The sequence below is a fragment of the Narcine bancroftii genome, chromosome 11, assembly GCF_036971445.1.
Source record: "Narcine bancroftii isolate sNarBan1 chromosome 11, sNarBan1.hap1, whole genome shotgun sequence".
NCBI classification, from domain to species: Eukaryota; Metazoa; Chordata; class Chondrichthyes; order Torpediniformes; family Narcinidae; genus Narcine; species Narcine bancroftii.
Window position 1 is genome coordinate 97069244 of NC_091479.1, and position 23526 is coordinate 97092769.

General features: G+C 43.9%; 1 long non-coding RNA gene across 1 annotated transcript; it reads right to left on the reverse strand.

Moving 5' to 3' along the window:
* Positions 1 to 7500: 7500 nt before the first annotated feature.
* LOC138745649 (uncharacterized) lies at positions 7501 to 20397 on the reverse strand. The gene is made up of 3 exons (XR_011346388.1): positions 20113 to 20397; positions 10786 to 10982; positions 7501 to 8289 (listed from the first exon to the last, which is right to left on the reverse strand). It is a non-coding gene; the product is annotated as an uncharacterized lncRNA (long non-coding RNA).
* Between the last annotated feature and the right edge of the window lie 3129 nt (positions 20398 to 23526).

Below are 23526 nucleotides of genomic sequence, written 5' to 3' on the forward strand. Positions count from 1 at the left end.
GTTAGGGCTGGAGGAGCCCAGTGGGTTAGGGCTGGAGGAGCCCAGTGGGTTAGGGCTGGAGGAGCCCAGTGGGTTAGGGCTGGAGGAGCCCAGTGGGTTAGGGCTGGAGGAGCCCAGTGGGTTAGGGCTGGAGGAGCCCAGTGGGTTAGGGCTGGAGGAGCCCAGTGGGTTAGGGCTGGAGGAGCCCAGTGGGTTAGGGCTGGAGGAGCCCAGTGGGTTAGGGCTGGAGGAGCCCAGTGGGTTAGGGCTGGAGGAGCCCAGTGGGTTAGGGCTGGAGGAGCCCAGTGGGTTAGGGCTGGAGGAGCCCAGTGGGTTAGGGCTGGAGGAGCCCAGTGGGTTAGGGCTGGAGGAGCCCAGTGGGTTAGGGCTGGAGGAGCCCAGTGGGTTAGGGCTGGAGGAGCCCAGTGGGTTAGGGCTGGAGGAGCCCAGTGGGTTAGGGCTGGAGGAGCCCAGTGGGTTAGGGCTGGAGGAGCCCAGTGGGTTAGGGCTGGAGGAGCCCAGTGGGTTAGGGCTGGAGGAGCCCAGTGGGTTAGGGCTGGAGGAGCCCAGTGGGTTAGGGCTGGAGGAGCCCAGTGGGTTAGGGCTGGAGGAGCCCAGTGGGTTAGGGCTGGAGGAACTCAGTGGGTTAGGGCTGGAGGAGCCCAGTGGGTTAGGGCTGGAGGAGCCCAGTGGGTTAGGGCTGGAGGAGCCCAGTGGGTTAGGGCTGGAGGAGCCCAGTGGGTTAGGGCTGGAGGAGCCCAGTGGGTTAGGGCTGGAGGAGCCCAGTGGGTTAGGGCTGGAGGAGCCCAGTGGGTTAGGGCTGGAGGAGCCCAGTGGGTTAGGGCTGGAGGAGCCCAGTGGGTTAGGGCTGGAGGAGCCCAGTGGGTTAGGGCTGGAGGAGCCCAGTGGGTTAGGGCTGGAGGAGCCCAGTGGGTTAGGGCTGGAGGAGCCCAGTGGGTTAGGGCTGGAGGAACTCAGTGGGTTAGGGCTGGAGGAGCCCAGTGGGTTAGGGCTGGAGGAGCCCAGTGGGTTAGGGCTGGAGGAGCCCAGTGGGTTAGGGCTGGAGGAGCCCAGTGGGTTAGGGCTGGAGGAGCCCAGTGGGTTAGGGCTGGAGGAGCCCAGTGGGTTAGGGCTGGAGGAGCCCAGTGGGTTAGGGCTGGAGGAGCCCAGTGGGTTAGGGCTGGAGGAGCCCAGTGGGTTAGGGCTGGAGGAGCCCAGTGGGTTAGGGCTGGAGGAGCCCAGTGGGTTAGGGCTGGAGGAGCCCAGTGGGTTAGGGCTGGAGGAGCCCAGTGGGTTAGGGCTGGAGGAGCCCAGTGGGTTAGGGCTGGAGGAGCCCAGTGGGTTAGGGCTGGAGGAGCCCAGTGGGTTAGGGCTGGAGGAGCCCAGTGGGTTAGGGCTGGAGGAGCCCAGTGGGTTAGGGCTGGAGGAGCCCAGTGGGTTAGGGCTGGAGGAGCCCAGTGGGTTAGGGCTGGAGGAGCCCAGTGGGTTAGGGCTGGAGGAGCCCAGTGGGTTAGGGCTGGAGGAGCCCAGTGGGTTAGGGCTGGAGGAGCCCAGTGGGTTAGGGCTGGAGGAGCCCAGTGGGTTAGGGCTGGAGGAGCCCAGTGGGTTAAGCAGCATCAGTGGAGGAAAACCGAATTGTTGAAAATTTATTTCCTCTCACAGATGCTGCTTAACCTGCTGAGTTCCTCCAGTGGTTTATTTTTTGTCATTTGATTTAAGTCAACTGTGTGAGAAGTAGTTAGCTCAGGAACTCTGTGGCTGCTTGATATATATTTGCATATATTTTATACTAGCATGACATCTGGTATTGTCCAGGAAAGCTTGGAACCTTGCTTATTCTTCCTCAGCAGACTCTTATCTGCTCAAGGAATGCCTGGCAGCATCAGTACTGAGGCGGGTTTGGCATTGTTCCTCAGTTTCCTGCTGCCTGCTCTTTGTTTGTCTGGAGGTCTGAGCACTGAGATGCCCATATCGCTGCTGTCCTGCTTCCTGCTGCCTGCTCCTTGTTTGTCTGGAGGTCTGAGCACTGAGACGCCCATATCGCTGCTGTCCTGCTTCCTGCTGCCTGCTCCTTGTTTGTCTGGAGGTCTGAGCACTGAGACGCCCATATCGCTGCTGTCCTGCTTCCTGTTGCCTGCTCCTTGTTTGTCTGGAGTCATCAACAGTGAGGCGAGTCTGATGTTCCTCTGCTGTCCCTTGCTTTCTCCTTTGTCCAAGTCTACGGTCTTGTGAAGAGCTTCTGCCAATGTTTCTTTGCTTTTTGAGCTCATATTGAACTAGGCTTCACTACTTGCTTTTATTCTGAATGTACATTGATGCCCAGCCCTGTATCTAATTGAGGTCTCCCTGGTGCAAGTTCAAAGTTTTTAAACTTTTGAACTTCATATGACCTTAAAAGTTAAATTCAATGTGGTCATGACATTCAGCATCAAATGTTACCCCTAGTGAACTTCCTTAAGCATTGCTAGAGTGCTCCATATTGATTTGCATGGAAAACAAACAAAGAGACAAATAAGCAGACATACACGCACAAATATATATTAGATATATTCCTATATTTGATATATACTCCTTGCCTTGAATTATAGTCAATATCTCAGAGGATCTTTCCTAGAGCCAACATACTATTGGCATCATGAAAAAAGCACATCAGCGCCTCTACTTCCTCAGGAGTTTGCGGATTGACACTGAAAACCCTGGCAAATTTTGATAGATGTGTGGTGGAAAGTGTGCTGACCGGCTGCACCACCCTCCGCATCTACAAGGAACGCTGCCGTCGGAGAGCAGCAGCAATCATCAAAGACCCTCACCACCCAGCACATGCTCTGTTCTCACTGCTGCCATCAGGAAAGAGGTATAGGTGCCACAGGACTCGCATCCCCAGGTTCAGGAACAGCTGCTACCCCTCCAACATCAGACTCCTCAACAACAAAAACAATCAGGAATGTATTTAAGGACTTATATTTGCACTTTATTGATATTCTCTTTCTTGCACAGCCAGTTTGTTTACATTTTGTTTATTTGTTTACATATGTATGCTCAATCAGCTTTTTTGTGGCAGTGCCAATAAGTGGTAATTCTGTCTCGACTACAGGAACAAGAATCTCAGGGTTGAATCTCATTGGCATCTGACAATAAATCTGAAATCTGATATCCCAGGTACCTATCCAGTATATTTCCCAAATAACTAAGAGAGGGGCTCAACCTTCTTCTAAAAACAGCAATGGTCAGAATTGGCCTGAGTAGTTAAGTACAGCACAGTGTTACATGTTAGTTTATTGAATCGTATGTGTTTTGTAAGTCATCCCTCTCTAGGTCAAGCTAATGAAGCTTTTTGAACAAAATTCTCTGCAACTACTGACACCCTCAAACTCACTGCCCCAGTCACTCTGTTGATGCATCCCCTTTACAATACATGCTATTTAGCTGTAAGTTTCATTCTCCACATCAAAAAATGCTAAGGAGATAGGAACTTGTTAGGTTGACGACCTTGCCACAGATCTGAGAAATTGGCTCAGATTTTCTGATGAGAGTTGGCAGTTCTGCACAGAAGAGAAAACTTTTCTCTCTGTAGTTTGGAACACACAAACGGCTGTGTGGGAAAAAAGATTTCCCAAGCTTCTGTGCGGAATAGCAATGCTACCAAGACCACTGAATTCCCATGCTGTGGTGAGGCACAAACACTCATAGTTTCCCAATGGTTTTGCTGACAATCTGGCTGCTAAATCTGTGCCGGGTTAGAAGTGGAACCATTTCAGTGACTCTATTTATCTTCAGGGCAGCGGGGGAGGGAGCTTGGCATCAGGTAGCCTGACCTGAGCGATTGCAGAATTTTCTGTTCCCATTTCCCTTCACCAGCTCCTGTAGGGTTTGCTTTAGTGATGGTGAATCCTTTAATCTGCCTGTGTTCTGTATATGCGCATGGAAAAGTTGATGCCATGGAAAAGTCGATCCCCCAAAATCTGGTATTTTCCATATATCCTGTATAAAAGTCAACCCGACTATTTTTCGCCCTGGCAGCCTGCCCAACGGTGCTCCCGACTTTCCTATCATGGACTCTCACCTAGGCCCCAGCAGCCCATCCACTGGAACTCCCGACACCTCGAGTGATGCAGGCACTTACCATGGTCAAAAGTAGTATGCATGCCATAGTTGACCTCCTAAATTTTACCCTAAAAATTGGTCTACAACAGTCGAATATTACATGCGTACATACTGTACTTATTATCTGCGAAAATCAACTTTATGGTACCAGACTCACCTCAAATGACTTGGTCAGGACATATTTATTATCCAATATGCATTAACTAATTTACTCTTTAATGTAGTGAATTCCATTTTAGTTACACTGAGCTGGCTAATGTGTGAATGATAAGGCAAAAATGTCCAGCCACACAAAGGTAAATTTCACCCAGGAGTGACCAATCCAGTGTGATAATAGATAGGATATCAACATTGGACAGCCTCTGCACATGAAAAGTGTTCAGTTCTGAGTCAGCTAGATTGTGTGCACCTAAAACAGCTTGAGATAGTTACCTGCCTGAGCTTCTCAATATCTGCCTTTTAAATTCCCTTGAACTTCTTATAGACTTCAGAAAGTTCTCGCCATCTTCAATATAACCTTGCAGGATCACAAGATATAGGAGCAGACGTAGGTTCATTGGCACATCAAGTCGGTTGCATTATTCTAATTATCACCCTCACTTCTTGGCCTTCTCCCTGTAACCCTGACTAATCTAATACCTGTCCATCTCTGCCTTAAATATACCCAGTAGACTTACGACCCTCTGACTAAAGAATTTTTTTTCCGCATGTCTGTTTTAAATTAACACCCTTTTATCCTGAAGTTGTGCCCTCTTGTCCAAGTCTCCCCTACCATGGGAAATGTCCTTGCCCCATCTACTTTGTCCAGGACTTTCAGCATTCAAAATGTCTCTATCCTCATCCTTCTGTATTCCAACAAGTGCAGTCAAAGAGCCTTTCATTCCAGGTATCATTCTCATAAATCTTCTCTGAACCCTCTCCAATGCCAGCACGTCTTTTCTCAAATATGGTTCCCAAAACTGTACACAGTACTCCAAGTGAGGTCTCACCAGATCATTAGATTTATTTATTAGATTTATAGATAGTTTGGATGGATTGATTTCATAAGAATGGCTGAATAACTATGGGATCACTTTTTCTATGTTACTGGGAACACATATGAGACTGGAGATACTAAAATCTGGATTAAAAAAACAATCTTCTGAAAGAACCTTTGCTTTCTATGGATGCCGCATGACCTGCTCAGCTTCTCCGGCACTCTTGCGTACCGTCCTAGACCCTAGCATCTGCAGATTTTCCTATTTACCTCCTGGAGGAACTCAATGGGTTAATGAACATCAGCGACCCACTGAATTCCTCCAGTAGATTGCTTCACTCCATCAAGTTACTGGCTCAAATTAAGTGTAGTGGTGATCACTAAATCTTCGGTGACTATCTCCCAAGAGAACTATTTGCCTTTATTTTATTTTAATCTACAACGGTTCTTCTACAAATTAATATTGGTGACTTAATCGCTTTCTGCAAGTTGCAGGCTGTGCCATTTTAGCATGTGATTATCTCTAAATAGAAGTATAAAAATTCTGCAGCAACTGACAAGGCATGATCGATGAAGACAATGTTAAGGTAAGTCCTGTAGTAATTCTTCTAGTTAAGTCTCCTCAATTAGACCAGCCATTGGTCTAGTAGCTCCTTCCATTGCCTTTAATAGATTTTCATTTTCTGCAATGACCGATTCATAACTAAAAGCAGAGTCGCAGGCGATGAGGTTTTTCAAGAGCCAACAATTTATAACCATTAATATAAACATTTAACCAACTGGCCTCTTGGATTCCTCCTGTGTCTACAGCTGTAGCTAACAGTTTTTACTTCGAAAACGATCTTCCTTGGGTTGTCTACTTTGCACAGTTCCTCATACAACTTAATGGTTGGAGACTGCTAACTTGCCTGACTACAAGGTATTTCAGATGAGTCAGGCATCGATAAACAATCAATGTACAGTCCTGTAACCTGGTGAGGTACTTCTGTTCACTTTCTGATCCTGACCCATTGGCCTCTTAGCCCTTCCCCAGCATCTTCCATCCCTTGATATAATTGGTATCTCCCCTTCCCACTTTAGCCTTGACCAAGGATCCTAACCCGAAATACTGACTGGCCATTTCCACTCATGGATGCTGCCTGACCTGGTGAGTCTCACCAGCAGCTCACTGTTTGCTCAATATTCTAGTGAGGCATTCAAATATGAACCGTAAACAGTGCTGCAAGGCGTTAATGAATACAGTTCCATTTTCTATTATATACTATATTGTGTGACACAAAACTGAAATTTGTCAAAAAGAAATATTGTCCCAAAATGTCTCAAAAATAATATCAAGTTGATGTGAATTCTTCATTTTCATTGTATCTCCCAGCAGCTTTGAAGCAACCATACACATAATTAAATGTGAAAATTCAGAGGTCACTGTCCTTTTATATGTTCATATATGGGATGCTGGTGCCTCCGGAGACCTGCATTAAATGTCTATCTCAAATTGACCTGTAAGAGTTGTATGTCAAGCTGAAATTTTGACAGTTGTGGTCCGTAGGATAAAGGCTTCTTGTTTCTCCATGCTTTCAACAGTTCCAAAATCTTTCTCTAGACATACAACAGGGTAACAGGCCCTTTCGGCACATAAGCCCGAGCCACCCAATTACACCCAATCAACCTACAACCTCAATACGTTTTGAACAGTGGAAAGAAACCCACGCAGACACGGGGAGAATGTATAAACTCCTTACAGACAGTATCAGATTTGAGCCCCACTCGAACCTTGTGCTAGCCTTGTGCTAACCACCGCGCTGAAGTTAATTATTGAAAACTTCTCACTCTTACCAAACAATTCTTACTACAATTCCTTTTGAATGAGGTGCAAGGACCAAGAACACGATAACGGTAAGACATTGGGTTTTTAGTGACAAGTAACGGTCTTGACAAGGCATGGCCATCTGCAATGAGAAAGAGTTTAATCACCTTCCAAGGCATACACATCTTGACTGGAAGTATCTTTCTGCTGCTTCATTGACACTGTGATTAACTCTGTTATGGGAGAAGCTTTACTTAAAGTTTTGGCAGCAGCTCAATTATGGAGAAGCAGTAATACTTATCTTTCCAGTTACGTCCTCGTCTCGAACAATGAATTAAAATTAATTAATGTGCCAAGCCATAATCACTTCTTAAAATCTCTTGGGTTCTGAAAGCAATAAACTTTCTTATATTTGGATTGTTATGCCCCTGTATATTTTTGAAATGCATTATAAAGTACACTTTTCAGTGTTTGTTTATGACATTTCAACCCCAACTCAATATAAAATGTTCAAAAAATTATTTTAAAGATTTTTTGTAAAATTTGAATATATTGAGAATACAGAAGAAAAACTCAACAGTCCGGGCAGCATGTGAAGAGAGAAGTGTGGGCAACATTTGATGGAGATATTCCCCAGCATCTGCTGCAATTTTGCTTCTTCATCTGGAAGGCTGCAGTTTAATGTACTGTTTTTAGTGAGCTCTGATCGATGGTAATTGACCTGAACAGTTAGCTCTCCGCCAAAGCTGTTAGCTATTCCCCCACATTCTCCACTTTTATTTCTAGTGCTTTTGTTATTTTCTGAATGCTTTTTAATTCTTGGTTTGCTTTACGTGGTCATTATTTATCGTAACTCGACGCTCAGTCTGCCCAATGTCTTCACAGTTGCTTTGATCCAGAGGTGCAGTGGAATTGATGGCTGACAGGAAGTTGCAAGGAGAGTCAAAATTCAAACCACAGATACAGTATCCCCAGAACCTTAAGTAATTTTCTCCAAGGTCACCGGTAAACACCATCACTTTGCTGTTGACTGCATTACCTGAGCCATAGTTCATCATTGAGGAAGTCCTTTGCAACTGGCTCCCACTCAGATTCTTGTTCAAAGAAGCCAAATGGTGTTAACGGAAATATTTGACGGATAGCATTTATCAAAAGAAACTATCCTATTAAAAATTCATTTCCAGAACCAGGGCCAAAGGAGGATTACTTGGATGCCTTGAATTCCAAGTCACAGACAGGCAGCCATGTGGAGATAGAGGTTATGGGAGTTCAGGAGGCTTTGGAAGAGGTGGCAGGATCCATGAACACTCAAAGTCTTGAATAGACTTTCTTTTGCTTCTTACTTATCTTGATAGGGGTTCTAGACTAGTGGTGCCTGTTCTTATGCCTTTAAAATTTGAGGACATGACAATGAAGGGCTCTTGATCTGAAATTTTGAATGTTAAACATGTTAACAAAACCTGCACTTATTTGTATCCATTGTAAAAAATAGTAGGGCTCATCTCTTAGACTAGTGCAGTCTTTGTACTAAATGCCCTCCAATGTTATTGCAATTCTAATCAGCATTAAATCTGGAGCTATGCCTGGTTCGGTGTCATTTTTAAGTTTTGCAATTGGGAACATGAGCTGCTTGTCTGGAACAATGCCTCTTAACAAAGAATTCCCATTTGTGTCCATTGATCAGAGACCTTGCAGAATACCCCACCATCAACTATGTATGGGATGCAGTAAATGAATAAGTCAAGACCAGCCTGTGTTTTGGTTTTATGGCTCCCAGTATTATCCACTACTGAATATTTCCCTCATGCCCATTTTTCGGCCTGTTGTAATCTAATTGATAACCCTGACTCCCTGTGATTAGTATCATCGAAGAATGCAACCACCAGGATGACAGGAGATTGAGAAGACTTCGTCCAGCAATCCCTGTAATCTCATTTCTGCCACAGATACAAGAGTAGGGCACAGTTTATTTACACTTCACCATCACTCATTTTCTATTTCCTTGCGTACCATCCACATGGTTCAGGCAGGTCAGGATTGAAAAGGAATAGTAATCATCTTGGAATAATGATTCTCTTGAGGGCAGAGTGGAAAACTTAATTGGCACCTCTATCACCAGTCTCAAAATATCTCTCACTCTCTCTCTGATGTGCTGAGACTTCAATTGATGCCATCCAAAAAATGCACTGGAGCTCACTGAGCTTATTTACAACTCTTCTGTGACAAAAGAGTCTTGACGAAGGGTTCCGGCCTGAAGCATTAACTATTCTTTTTCTCCCACTGAAGCTGCTGGACCCACTGAATCCCTCCAGCAGCTTGCAAGTTCCTCCCGATCCCAGCATCTGAGGTCCGTGTGTGGTCTGTGACATCGGCTCAATTGAATTATGCATAATATAACAGAACAACTTCCAAACAATCTCCACCACTAAACACAAACCCCCTCCATTAACATAGCAATAACATCGACTTCTCCGGTTTCTGCAAACTCACTCCCCATTCTCCCTCTCTTCTCCATCCCTCTATCTCCTTTCCTCCAGCTCTCCACCTCCATTCACAGAGTCATCTACCCTCCCCCAGCTTACTGGTGTGCCCTTCCTCCCTTATCCATATATTACCTCCTGTCTGTGGGCCTGTGCTCCTCCCCCTCCCTCTCCCCACCCCCGACTATTTTGTTTGAGCACCTGCCTGCATTTTGCTCATACCTCGATGAAGGGCTCAAGCCCAAAACCTTGGTTTTGCACCTTTATCTTTGTACCCTGTTTGACCTGCTGGGTTTCTCCAGTGTTGTGTTTTTACTACAAACTCCTGTCTACCTGACCTAATTCTTTTCATATAGCCACTTTTTTCCTTCTCCTTCATATGCTAGCTGTTTTCCATTGGTACCCCTCTGTCTGCAAATAAGATGGAGACCAACACAAAAACTACTACAATCAATCATTGGGCTGAGAAGGACAAAATTTGCAGATGTTGGGGTTAAGTGCAATATCAAACAGGCTGGAGAAACTCAGCAGGTCACGCTGCATCCACAGGGAGAAAAAGGTAACCGACGATGATAGGCCCAGGCCCGAAATGTTAGTCACCCTGTGCTGTGTGACTTTATGAGCCTTGTTTGTGTATTGCAGATATGTTCAGTGTAGTTTTGCGAAAGTCAAATCGTGCTTCACAAAATCAATGCAAATATTTCAGAGCATGTGTCTCAAAGGATAGTTAAGGCGGAGCCAGTGGGTGTAGTACTAAAGGCATGCATAAGGTATCACATATGTCATTCTTTCACAAAATAAAGTGGTCACAAGAGCCCCTTTTCCACTGGCACCCCGGTTAATTGGCTTTGCAGTGTCCTGGGATAGGAAGCCCTTTGTGGCGTTTCCACTGGGCCACCCTTAGCTGGGACACTAATTGCTTTTCCATTGAACACACTCATCCCTGGGGATCGGAGCATTCTACCTTCAAATCGAAACAGGTGACTTCCTGCTGTCCCTTTTCCACCGGTTTTATCAGCACGCAGGCGAGATATAAGTAGGGGTAGAGGCATGAAATTACATCAATTGACACCACCATTCAGTCAGTGTTCCTTTTCTACTGCACCCTGTCGTAGTAAATTCCCAGTTAATTCCTGGGACAGGGTGCCAGTGGAAAAGGGGCTGTAGAAATGGTAACATGTCAGCTAAGAGAAAGGAATAGTAAAAGAGCAGAAAACAAAGTGGTAGAGAATGAGAACACAAGTGATTTTCTAATTGATAGTACAAAAAAGGATCTCGTTATTAGTTCAATTGATTTTCATATCAAAACAAGAATTCAACAGGTTGCACTTACTGAACACTACAAATCAAAGATGAAGGATCATCTCCGAAATGATCCAGAATAATCAGATGAAGAAAGGTTCAAGCGGCTTTGATGCAATTCACAGAATTATTATTCCTACCTGCATTTCCAACTTTGTCCTTTAATCACTGCTTTCCTGAGGCAGCAGGAGGTGACGATAGAGTGGATGAAGGGAAGTTGCTTTGAGTAATAGCCTGAGGTGTGTTCGCATCTCTCTCTAATTTCCCACGGTCTTGGGCAGAAGGGATCCCGTATCAAGCTATGATGCATTCAGTCAGGATATTTTCTATGCTGCATCTATAAAGGACATTGGGAGCGTGTCAAATTTCTTCAACTTTCTGAGAAAGTGGAAACATCGGTTCATTGCTGCAGACTCTGGGGAAAGCAGAGAACGGGAGCAGGGCACCAGAGGATGGGTAGATCACACACCATCTGAGAGGGAGAAGCTGAGGAGATGACGTGCGGGGATGGTGACCATGGCGACAGACCAGTGAAGGGGCTCTGCGGCTGATACATGCTGTGGGCTGCTGGCAACTCGAGGCGAGGAACCCCCGGAAGCTGTGGGCTGCTGCGGGGAGACTCGGGGCCAGGCTCCGGACTACTGGAGAAGGGCTCGAACTGGCTGGAGGGGGTACCAGGTATCGGAAGCGGGGTGCAAGGAGGTGCCGAGGGCGCTGGAGGGGATCCTGACAGTGTCGGAGGTTCGGATCTGGAGCTCGGGTTGCCACTGGTTTGAACTGGACTCTGTGCGGCTGTGGAGGCACTGAAGAGGAATAGACGGACACTGGGTGACCCTGGGGGGGACTCTCTTTTGCTTCTCTCTCTCTCTGACTGTAAGAACCGTAAGAGGGGCTTAGGCAGTTCCTGCCGATGGCGAATCTGTCTGCCTTGCAACAGGCAAAAAGAAATTTCATGTAATTAAACACTATTTTATTACTATGATAATAAATTAAAACTTGGATCTTGATATTTGTTTCCATCACTAAAAGAAAGACTAATCCCTGGATAAAAAAATGTTAATATATCTAGATGCTGCGTGACCTGCTGGGTTTTGTGTAATGCACTATAATCGCAGAGTCTGAAGACTCCTTTGTTTAAGTCTAAAAATGTATATTTGGTTGATTTTATTTTCAACAATTTTATTTGGGAAATGCAAACAGGAAGAATTTTTTTCTTGTGCAAAGATAGGAATTAGTAGTGTGCATAACAGATGAATAAAATTAAATATACCACTAAATACTGACATCAAGCTGAAAATCTCATCCCATGCACCACAGGTGGAGTCAATATAATGGTCTTTCACAGGAAATCATTCTGACATTGCAATGTCAGTAGGTGGGACATTATATTTATGCCATATATTTAATTTCTAAGAAATTTTTGAAATGCATCAGTTAGCAAAATCCATCAAGTGAGATTTAATAGAGCTTCATCATTTTACCATCATCACTGCAGCTACATGTCATATACCTACAGTAGAATTAGTCTCTAGAGAAAATAATCAAATCTCTGTATTTTGCAAAGAAGGAGTTAATAATCCAACTGCATGAATGGTAGCAGGATCAGACTTTGCATTAATTCAGCAGACCTCTCCACTAATGCACTTTTTAAAAATTCCATCTGGAAATGATTACCTGCCTTTGGGGCACTTCCTTTGCATGCCTGGTCCCACAGCATGCTTGGCAAATGCTTTCTGTGACCGTAGCCTGGTCAACAGCATGGCTTATTTAATAATAGCTTGGAACTTATGTACCTTTCCGAGACTGGTCAGGCGAACATTTTACATTTGACTGCCTTCTGGTTCGTAAGGAGAGCAGTGCGAGCTCCAAGAGCATTATGATCCACAGGAAGGCACAGCTTCACAGCTGGAACCAGGTTTTGCAGAGATGCATCAAACTTCATTCCAACTGTGAAGCTTAAGTGTGAGATTTACTTAAAGGCAGAAAAAAATGAAAGTTTTACTCGGTGTGCAAATAAGATAGAAACTAATTTAACAACTATTAAAATCAATAATATCAGATTCTCTGGCCATAATATTGGAAAAAAAATAATGCAATTTGTTTTTAATTTCTGAATGATTATAACTAAGTTGTATTTCACCATCAGAATATATCTCTTCTAACTTATATATTAGTTTATTTTAATTTCTACTCCTGTTTAAGAAGACAGGAATGGAGAGATGGAGAAAAGTTCATTTGATTTTATTAGTCAGAAAAATGCTGGATTCATGATTGAGTGACAGGGTATTTGTAAATTCAACATATACTTTGTTGCTCCAGTTTAATTATTAAATTATCTTTCCCAATACTAATTAATCAATAGGAGCCTGTTTCTGAGGATCCGGCAGTTTGGGCCAGTAAGTGTAATGTATTTGGATTTTGCTCAGTATTCTTGAGGTATCATTTCAGTTTGAATTATAAGGGGACACTGGATAGGTTGGGACTTTTCTCCCGGGGTGGGGGGGGGGGGGGTACTTGAAGAAGTTCACAATATCAAGAGTGGCATAGATTAGGTAAATAGTCATAGCTTTTTCCACATGGCAGGGGAAGCCAAAATTAAAGGGCATAGATTTAGGGTGAGAGGGGAAAGATATACAAGGGACCTCAGGGGTAACTTCTTCAGACAGAGGATGGTGGGTGAATGGAATAAGCCAGAAGAAAAGGGTAGAAGATGAGACAATCGTGACGTTCAAAGTGAGATGGACACTGTTGTTGCTTCTCCTAGTCCAGGGAGTGTAATTATGCTGTGGCTAATGTAATTCTGACCTAATTCTGGGTAAAAGAAAGAAAGATCATTCTTGCTTCTGGATCATAACCATTTTGATGATTACTTTGTCTGACTCGTGCCTGAATCCGTGAAAGCATCCTGTAAAATACAAGTTCCAAAACCTGCACACAAGAGAGGGGAATTTGTGAAAAAGTCATTTGTATGAAGAAATACTTCTCTGAAAGCTAATTTGCAAGTATTTGTGAATTTGAGAACTTTTGAATAGCAGTTTAAAGACACTGAGATTCAACACACACACACACACACACACACACACACACACACACACACACACACATTTGCACATAGTGGGGTTAAGTTTAGAGTTAAGTAAGATTTGATATTATTAATAGTTATTAATAAAAATTATTATTTTGAAGATACTATTGTCTTGGTGAATTTCTATTGCTGCTGGTCTATGTCATAACAAAAGGACGTTTAGATAGGTACAGTAAAACTCCTAGTATCCAACACCTATGTGGATTGTTATATGACGGATTAAGTGAATTTTATGGTTGGTTGAGATTGCACAATGAACCTGAATGGGGGACACAAGTCTGTTATCTGTTCACTAGCACATCACACAGATTGTGATAATTTGGAAGACACCATCTCATCTTTAACAGCCAAAAGTAAGAAGTCTTTTCTTAAAATTATTTATTTCTTCTTTGGAATTAACAAATAGGACAGTGAAACACCAACAGCACTCCTTCAACATTTCAAGTCAAGTTTATTGTCATCTGATTGCACAAGTACAACCCGATGAAACCATATTCTCTCGTCCTTGGTACAAAACACGCAGACACATAGCCAGACACAACACACATTCAGACATACTACATATGCAGGGCAAGTATTCATATATGGAAATAAATAAATTTTATTTCCGCTATACAGAGACTCAGATGGTGAGTGTGAGTAGTTTCTTAGGTCGTTCAGCATTCTTATCCCCGTGGGAAGAAGCTGCTCCCCAGCCTGGTGGTGCTGGCTCTGATCCTCCTGCATCTCTTTCCCAATGGGAGCCAATGGAAGATTCCCAATGGAAGATGCGGTGTGCAGGGTGGAAGGGGTCCTCAATAATTTTGCGCGCCCCCTTTAGACAATGATCACGTCAATGGGGGAGTGGGGGGCGGGGCTGAGTGATTCTAATGTCACTCATATGATCCTATGGAGTGTCCTCATTTGCATTTGCCAGTTTGCCATGTTGAAAATCAATGGCATTCTGAAAATAGGTGATCATGAGTGTAAAATAATAGAGAAATAGCATTTCCTCCTGTGTGCTCCTGATACAGAGCAAGTTTCTTGGGAACATGCACGTGATGTCATATATACGGAGTTACATTGTATGATGAGGTTCAGTTTGGCGCCATCTTGGCATAAATAAAGATGCTTACAGCTTCTCTCCAGTGAGGTTATTTTCAAAGGGAAAATACACAACAAAGTGGTGATGAGGATGAAAAAAATATATAAATTCCACACTGGACAATGGGATCTACAGGATTTCAGGTAAAAAGGATGATGTCAGAGGCAAAAATGTAGTGAAAGAGAACGACAACAGGAACAACATTAGGCTGCAGCGAGACGAAAGCACATGCTCGTCATCAGGAATAGAAAAGGAAGAAACTAGAGATGAAAGCAACAAAACAAGTGAGAGGGGGAGGGGAGAGTGGAGAGGGAGGGGGGGAAAGTGGAGAGGGAGGTGGGGAGAGTGGAGAGGGAGAGGGAGAGTGGAGAGGGAGGTGGGAAGAGTGGAGAGGGAGGGGGAAAGTGGGGAGGGAGGTGGGGAGAGTGGAGAGGGAGGGGGGAGTGGGGAGGGAGCTGGGGAGAGTGGAGAGGGAGGGGGGAGAGTGGAGAGGGAGCCAGATGCTCAAGGGGGCGCTGAACAGCCAGGCCATACGCTGAGAGGGGCCGAGCAGCCGGGAGTGGGACCACCGAGACAGCCGTGGGAAGACACCCACAAGGGGGGCTGGGCAGCTGGGATTGGTACAGCCAGGGCAGGATTCCCAGCGAGGGGCTGGTCAGCCAGGACTGGGACCGTTGGGATAGCTGGGACAAGAGCTACCAGCCTGGAGGATGGTGCAGGAAAGTGATGCACTAGCCAGCAAGCCACCCATCTTCAGAATATCTGGGAAGAGATCAAAATTCCAGAAGGTTAAAGACTGCAAAGAACCGAAGCTGTTAAAAGGCCTTTTAGATAAGATGATTGTAGAGGAAGAAAATTTAAGGCAGCTACTGAAAAAGAGCATTGTTTTGTGCCAAAAAGAGCCCCGTGCAGTGAGTCAGGAATTCTATTTGGATGCATGTCTGCCAAAAGATGACTGCACAATGCTGCAGATGGAGAAAGATTTGCGGATAGGTTTGGAGGTCCTTTGAAGGATAAGAAAGAGAGAGTGACAAAATTAAAGTTCCTTAAGAAAGAAAGTTGAAGAGCTTTGTGACATGTTGTGTACAACTGGCTACTCCATTGATTATGAGTAGTGTTGAACAGCTAGACGCATTTCGTCAGCACATTGCTTCAATTAATGGAGAAAAGGGACGCAAAAGGGCTGAATTTGTCGAAATGAAGAAAAAATTCATTTTGTGCATGGATGAACTCGATGAACTGCCTGACACTAGCTTGGAGAGAGATTGTGTGCGACTATGCTCATTCTGTCTGTCCAATGAGCATATTATAGGCCTGAAAACATTACTTCAACAGCTTGAGATGAAGAGGGCTCAGAAGGAAGCAAAGTGCTCAGAGCTGAGAAGTCAAATGATTCACCTGTGGGACTGGTTGAAGATTTATGATGAAAAACAAAGGTATCGAAGATGTTCAGCTGAAATCTTCAGAAATTAATCATGAGAAACGAAGATCGTAACAAAGAACCTCAAAGAATTTATTGTCTTCAGGGCACTTAAGGCAGATGAGATGAATTTTAAAATCTTCAAGGAAATGAGCAAAGAAATGGGAAAACAGATGAGAGGGAAGGATAAAGATAAGGAAAAAGAGAGGGAACATGAGCAAATGAAATGGCAGTGAGAGGAACAAGATAAGGCATGTAGAGAAAGGAAAAGGCAGAAACACCAAGAACAGGTAGAACAGGTGGAAAAGGTCGGAAAACTTGGATGACAGGGAATGTAAGTGAGACTCACTGGAGGAAGGAGACCTTCAAGAACACAAGATGGAGATAACCATTCACAATTCACCACACAGACGAGAAGGATCGATAGAGGACCTCCAAAAAAGTTGAAAAGTCGTACTCCAGGTCAGTGTTCTTCATCACCGAGAAGATCCAAGAGAGATAGACACCCTCCGGTTCATTTAAAAGTCTATATGCAGTGACTTATAGACTTTATTCAGTGCATCGCAAAGACTTTGTATATTTCCACTCAATACATTTTAAATTAGGTAGTGTGGGATTTATAGTTCCTCAACCTGGTGGTGATGTCTCTGATACACTGAATAGTGGGTTGATACTGTTCCCTTCACTTCTCTGAGGGTCAACATACAATGTAAATTGTGTCCACAATTCCTCTGGGTGGAGAGAAACCATGCTGCATTGAGGGTCAAGCCTTTCAACTACTGCGAACGGATGGTTGAAGAGGACTTAGTGATGACCTGCATATAGCAAGCAGCAGGATATGCTCTACACTTCATCTGGTATCGATGATTGCAAAAAACAGGATCATTATCTAAGTTTCTTAGACCATTTCACAGCTGAGTGAAAATCTAAACAGAAACATCTTGGTGTAATTGAGCAGAAAATGATTCTCTCCAAACAAGCCTGCCTCTTAGAAATGAGTAACTCAAGTAAAAGCCATCTGCTGCAAATAACATAATATTACTTCTGTTCACTTTTTAAAGAAAAATGAGACACCTCCTGCATTCTTCCCAGAACTAAAAAAAAGGGAAAAGTCAGGGAGCAATGTAACAACAATTTCAAATATCTAAAATGTCTTTTCCTTTTCAGAAAATTACCTTCATTTCAAAAAAATAAAATAATATCGTTCATCCTTTTCTTCAGCACTCCTTCTGGCTGTTAAAAGTGCAGGCATCAATTGGAAACACCTTGCATGTGTACGTCAGATTGGTACATGAAGTTTTTATTTTGAACTCAGGATTCTTCAATCTAAAATGATTTCTCCAGAACTGAGCCTTAGGATGAAGAACAACCCAATCCTTTTGTAATTTTCAAGAGGTGTCAACATCAAAGCTGGTGTTTTTACTGTAGCAGAGTGAAATTACCAAAAGTGAATAATTATGATAATTTGTACTTTGCTTCTGTATCCCATGAACTACCTGCCAATTATTTTCTTTCCCTGACAAAACTTTAAACAAAATGCAAGCTACATATATTGCGATTTGGACCCTGTCTCCATGCCCCCACCACCACCTCCCCCTCGAGCCCCAACTCACAATGTTACTGAACTCTGATGGAGTATATCATTATTGCTTCATAGCTAAACAGTAAAGTCTGCAGATGCTGTGGCTGCTCCAGCACATAAAAGTGCTGGAGAAACTTAACAGCTCACGTAAAGTCATGGCAACAGTGTGTGTTCGATCCTGACTTCTGGTGCTGTCTGTGTGGAGTTTGCATGCTTTCCCTGTGACAATGTGGGCTTCTCTGGGATTTTCATTTTGTCCCACATCTTAAAGGTGTGAGGCTCAGTTGGTTAACTGGTCTCGGCAAATTGCCCCCCCCCTCAGGGAAATGAGGAGAATGTGAGAATTAAATGGGATTGGCGTAGAGGTCATGTAAATGGGTGTTCGTCAATTAGCCCTAACTCAAGGCCAGCACGTTTAGTGAAGTGGTTAGTGCAATGCTTTTGCAGGACCAGTGACTGGGGCTCAAATCCCACCCTGTCTATAAGGAGTTTGTGCATTCTCCATGTGTCTGAGTGGGTTTCCTCTGGGGGCTCCAGTTTCCTCCCACCATTCAAAATGTACAGGGGTTGTAGATCAAATGGGTATAATTGGGTGGCACAGGCTCATGGGTCAAAAGGGCCTGTTACTGTGCTGAGTGTCTACATTTAAATTTTTAATTTAATGGGTTGAAGGGCCTGTTTATGCGCTGCCTGATTCTAGCACTCCACAACAAATGTTCCTAAGGCTTTGGGTTGTCACTTACTAGCTACCAAAAAATGTTAATCCACCAAACTTGATGTTTGAGAGGATAAATGTGCTCTTACTTCAAGTTAATTCCCCACACAAACAAATAGAGACAACCTGAGACAAGGTAAGTAATCTTACTTACTTTATTACAATAAAGTGGACTGAAATCAATGAAGAAACAGGGAATCTGAAAACTGCTTGAAGACAGAACAAATGGCCAATTAAATTGCAAAAAGCAGTTCCTTTTTGTTATATTTGGATGACCGAGCTAGGTCTTAGGCAGGGTGGGCAACTTATTAAATTTAGACATTCTGCACGACAACAGGCCATTTCAACCTACAAGTACGTACCGGGGGTGTTGGTTAATTGGGCAACACAAACACTTGGGCCGAAATGGCCTGTTACCGTGCTATATATCTAAATTAAAAAGTTGGCAACCCCTGTGAGTATTTTTCAGATACAATTTAATCGTCAAAAACAGGCTTATTGCCCAATTAGCTAAATGACCCAGAGCAGATGGTGTTTTGCATGGACTCAGTTTCCTCCCTTAGTCTTTGTCAGTCTCCGCAGTTACACAACGAACAGTCAATCTCTTGGGAGAACCAAGGTCAGAAACTTGGTGCTGCAGTAATTATAAGGTCTGTTTAGCCATGCCCAGTTGCAATGGCCTTCAAAGGATGAACATACATGTACACAAACACATGAATTAAGAGCATGAATAGGGGCTCTAGGCCACCTGATTCTGCTCATTCGGTTAATAAAACATAGCACTGACCTGACTAACTTTAGCACTGTATTCTCAGCTCTTCCTAATCACCTTTCAGCCCTCACTTATCGAGCATCTATCTGCCATTGCCTTAAAAATGAAACAAGAGTTGCAAAGTCTCATTGTTCTCTGAAAGGAAAAAAACTAATCTCCTTATGTAGCAAAATCCATGATATCTGGCACCTATGGAGAATGGTAGATGCCGGATAAGTGAATTTTATGGTTGCTTGGGGTTGTGCGTTACATGATTGGTGAGGTGCGCCAATTTTAAACTTTAATATTTTTTAACCTATTTGTTGTTGAGATGAATAGCCACAGCAGTGCCCTGCACTGTCTGTCTGTTCCTTTTCCCTCTCCTGACTGTCACCCATCTACCCCCTAGGTGTCACCCATCTACCCCCTCTCTGTCTCCCAAATGATATAGAGTTCATCCAACTCTAGCTTCAATTCCTTAACTCAGTTTGTCAGGAGCTGCAGCTGGATGCATTTCTCACAAATAAAGTAATCAGGGACACTGCTGGCTTCCCTGATGACCCACATCCTGCAAGGGGTGCATTCCCCTGCCTTGGCTGTCATATCCACTGACTACGACTAGAGGGGGGAAAAAAATCATATATTAAACCTGCCTTTCTGCTGAATCCTTTTTGTTCCTCAAATAGGGTGGTCCTTTCTTACTTCAACTCCTGCACCACCACCTCAGTCTCTTTTTGCCAAAGCTTTACCACATTGTGTCAGACCTCTTCAATAATGACCATGCCTCTATATAATCGCTCATTTTTATAGTGATGTTTGGGTCACCTGACCTTGATTGCCAATCAGTTGCTTTCTGCTGAGTCTCTCCTTTTCAACTCTTTTGTCTTCGATTGCCCATCAGCTGCTCCTCTGTCTTCAACTGTTGAACTTGACTGCCCAATCAGCTGCTATCTGACTTCGACTGCCCAATCAGCTGCTCCTGTCTTCAACTGTTGAACTTGACTGTCCAATCAGCTGCTATCTGACTTCGACTGCCCAATCAGTTGCTCCTCTGTCTTCAACTGTTGAACTTGACTGTCCAATCAGCTACTATCTGACTTCGACTGTCCAATCAGCTGCTATCTGACTTCGATTGCCCAATCAGCTGCTCCTCTGTCTTCAACTGTTGAACTTGATTGCCCAATCAGCTACCATCTGACTTCGACTGTCCAATCAGCTGCTATCTGACTTCAACTGTCCAATCAGCTGCTCCTCTGTCTTCAACTGTTGAACTTGACTGCCCAATCGGCTGCTATCTGACTTCGACTGCCCAATCAGCTGCTCCTGTCTTCAACTGTTGAACTTGACTGCCCAATCAGCTGCTATCTGACTTCGACTGCCCAATCAGCTGCTCCTGTCTTCAACTGTTGAACTTGACTGTCCAATCAGCTGCTATCTGCTGAGAACAGAGGCAGTGGACTGGCAGATGCCAGACAATGGGAGAGGGCCCATTATCCCTCATATTTTGAGGCTCATATAATATGAGCCATTTTCCCTCATATTCTGCCTGGTTGGTCAATCCTGCATGCTTTACCCCTCTCACCCTGTTCTCCTCATACTGCTTCTCTACAACTTTTCTCCATCCCAGTGAAGAGTTTCCACTTCAAACATTGACCATGCCTTTCTCCCGCTGATGCTGCTTGACCCACCGGGTTGCTCCAACAGATTTCTTAAAGGGCTGGGATTGATGAGATGGGCCAAATGGATACTGTCTTTGTTAAACGATCCACACATCCAAAGAACATAAGTTGAACTGGTTTATTACAACTGGTTTATTATAACTGGTTATTTTACAACAGCTCTCTTAATATCTGTTCACAACATTGCTGATCCATAAAGCTGCATGCTGACTGATTTGATTACTTTTTGACTGAATTTCTCTGGCGTAATCACCGGTAACTATTACAGAAGGATAAGGGTCTCTTTTCCATTTGTATTGGTGATGATATTTTGCTTTAAGTAGCGTCAGACTGCTTCGTTTTGAATCACTTCAGGAAGACGGCTGCTACCGCATTAGCAAAAATGCCTGAGGTGAGAGGAGATTGCTAAACTGAAGATCCCCTGCACAGCACAGCACAGCATTGGTTACAATGCAGCTTCCTTTATTGCTTCCCATCCTCAAAGAGAAAATAGAAAAAGATGAAGGAAAACCCTCCCAGTATAAATGAAAATGATGTGCATAAGAGAGATCTAATGAAAGAAAAGTGGCATTTTGGAAAGGATTTTGGTAAGGTAATTCCTTTGAAGCTTTCATAATGTAGAATGGAAAGCAAGTCAGAGAGATGAATTCTTTACGAGAGTGATTCAAGGTTCAAGATTCTTTTATTGCCATGAAATAAAACAGAAAATGTATTATCACAAGAAATTTCATTCTCTCTGTCGTAAAGCAGTCAAAGACACCATTAGTACTGGCTAGCGCCCCTAACGGTAAGAGAAAGAGAAGCAACAGAGTCATTGAGTGTCTGTGGATTTGCCTCCAGCCCTCCTTCAGCCTCTGCAGCTGTACAGAGACCAGTTCTATCTGTTGGGAACCTGCACTCCAGATCCAAACCTCCAACACAATCAGGAAGCCTTCAGCACTCAAGGCCCTTCGGGTGCCCTTCTTGCCTTCAGCACCCTCTCGAGGCCCAGTTCCAATGTAGTGAAGACTGGTGCCCATGATGTTGCAGACCGAGTTAACAACCATCTGGAGTTTTTTCTTGTTCTGAGCATTGGCACTCCCACACCTGACAGTGAGGTAACCAGCCAGAATGCCCTCTACGGTAGAGGTTTCCAAGAGACTTTGGTGACATGCAGAATCTCCTCAAACTCTTCACGAAGTATAACCATTGGCGAGTCTTCTTTGTGATAGCAGGGAGGTTTGAGGAGAGTTTCCATGTTCTCCCTCTGACTGCAAGATGTTCTGGCTTTTTTAATCTTCTCAGATATAGATATTTGTCGATACATTGGACCTTGTAAATTCCAACAGGTGTGTAAGTGAGTGGTAAAATCTAGAACTGCACACAAGATTCCATCTGTGGTCTCCCCAGTGTGACATCCCTGCTCCTGCACTCAATGCCCTGACAAATAAAGGCAAGAGATCTAAATGCTTTCTTCACTGCCCTACCTGTGTTGCCATGATTCAAGATGAATGTTATGTGAGCCGGACTCTTTCAGAGTTTTAACAACAGGATTCTAAAATGGCAGAACCTTTATTAAAAAACAAAGATGAGATGTTTTTGTTTCTAGTCACCAGTAGGATGTGGATTTAATTGACAAGCTCAGCATTTATCATCCATCCCTATTGGGCCTTGGTTGAGAGATAATAAATTTGATATTAATTTTAAATTTAGACATAACAGGCCTTTCTGGCCCACGAGCCCATGCCGCTCAATTGGCCTACAACCCTGGTTCATTTTTGGAAGTGTGGGAGGAAATGAACTGCCTGGAGGAAACCCATGCAGACATAGGGAAAATGCACAAACTCCTTACAGGCAGCGTTGGATTTGTAGCTCGGTTGCTGGGGCTGTAACAGAGTTGCGCTCACTGTCCCACCCTTCGTTGAAATGCAGATTAAAAATAGAAAATTTTGTTAAAGTGAGTCTTCTTAAAATGTAGAGTTCTTAGCCACAGATTAAGAATTTGAAACTGATTTTGAGAGGCTATGAGATAGATATTTGAAGGACTGTAGGAGGGTATGCAGAGTTTATTTGGAAAGGTAGCTGATGTGGACAAAGGTATCAGGGGAGGTGCATGGACTGAGTGACCTGTTTTCTTGCTGTAATATTCTATAATTGCAACATCGCTCTTTCTCATGGAACACAGGTGAGCTATGCTTAACCACAGGGGTGCACTCCACTGAAAAATACATTAAAAATAACCAGTCCTCCTTGCTATTTCTGCTGGAAGGGCATCACTGCACGCAAAACCACTGCTCCTTGTGCCCATCCATCAAAGTCGTATACCCAGAGATCATATTTCACCTGTTATCAACATGCCAAAGCCTCGTTGCATTGTGTACGAGTGCCAGAATGGCTCCCCTGGAAAAAAAAGGTTATTGCAACTTTGGCTGAAATCCAGCACAAAACAGCATCAAGGTCTTTCTGCCAAAACATATAAAGGAGACCTGAACCATTGCAGATGGGACATCCAGTAGATCTTTTTTTTTTGCAGCAACTGCAGTCTCTCGTGTGTCCTTCAGAGGAGCAAAGTTCAAAGTTCAGAGT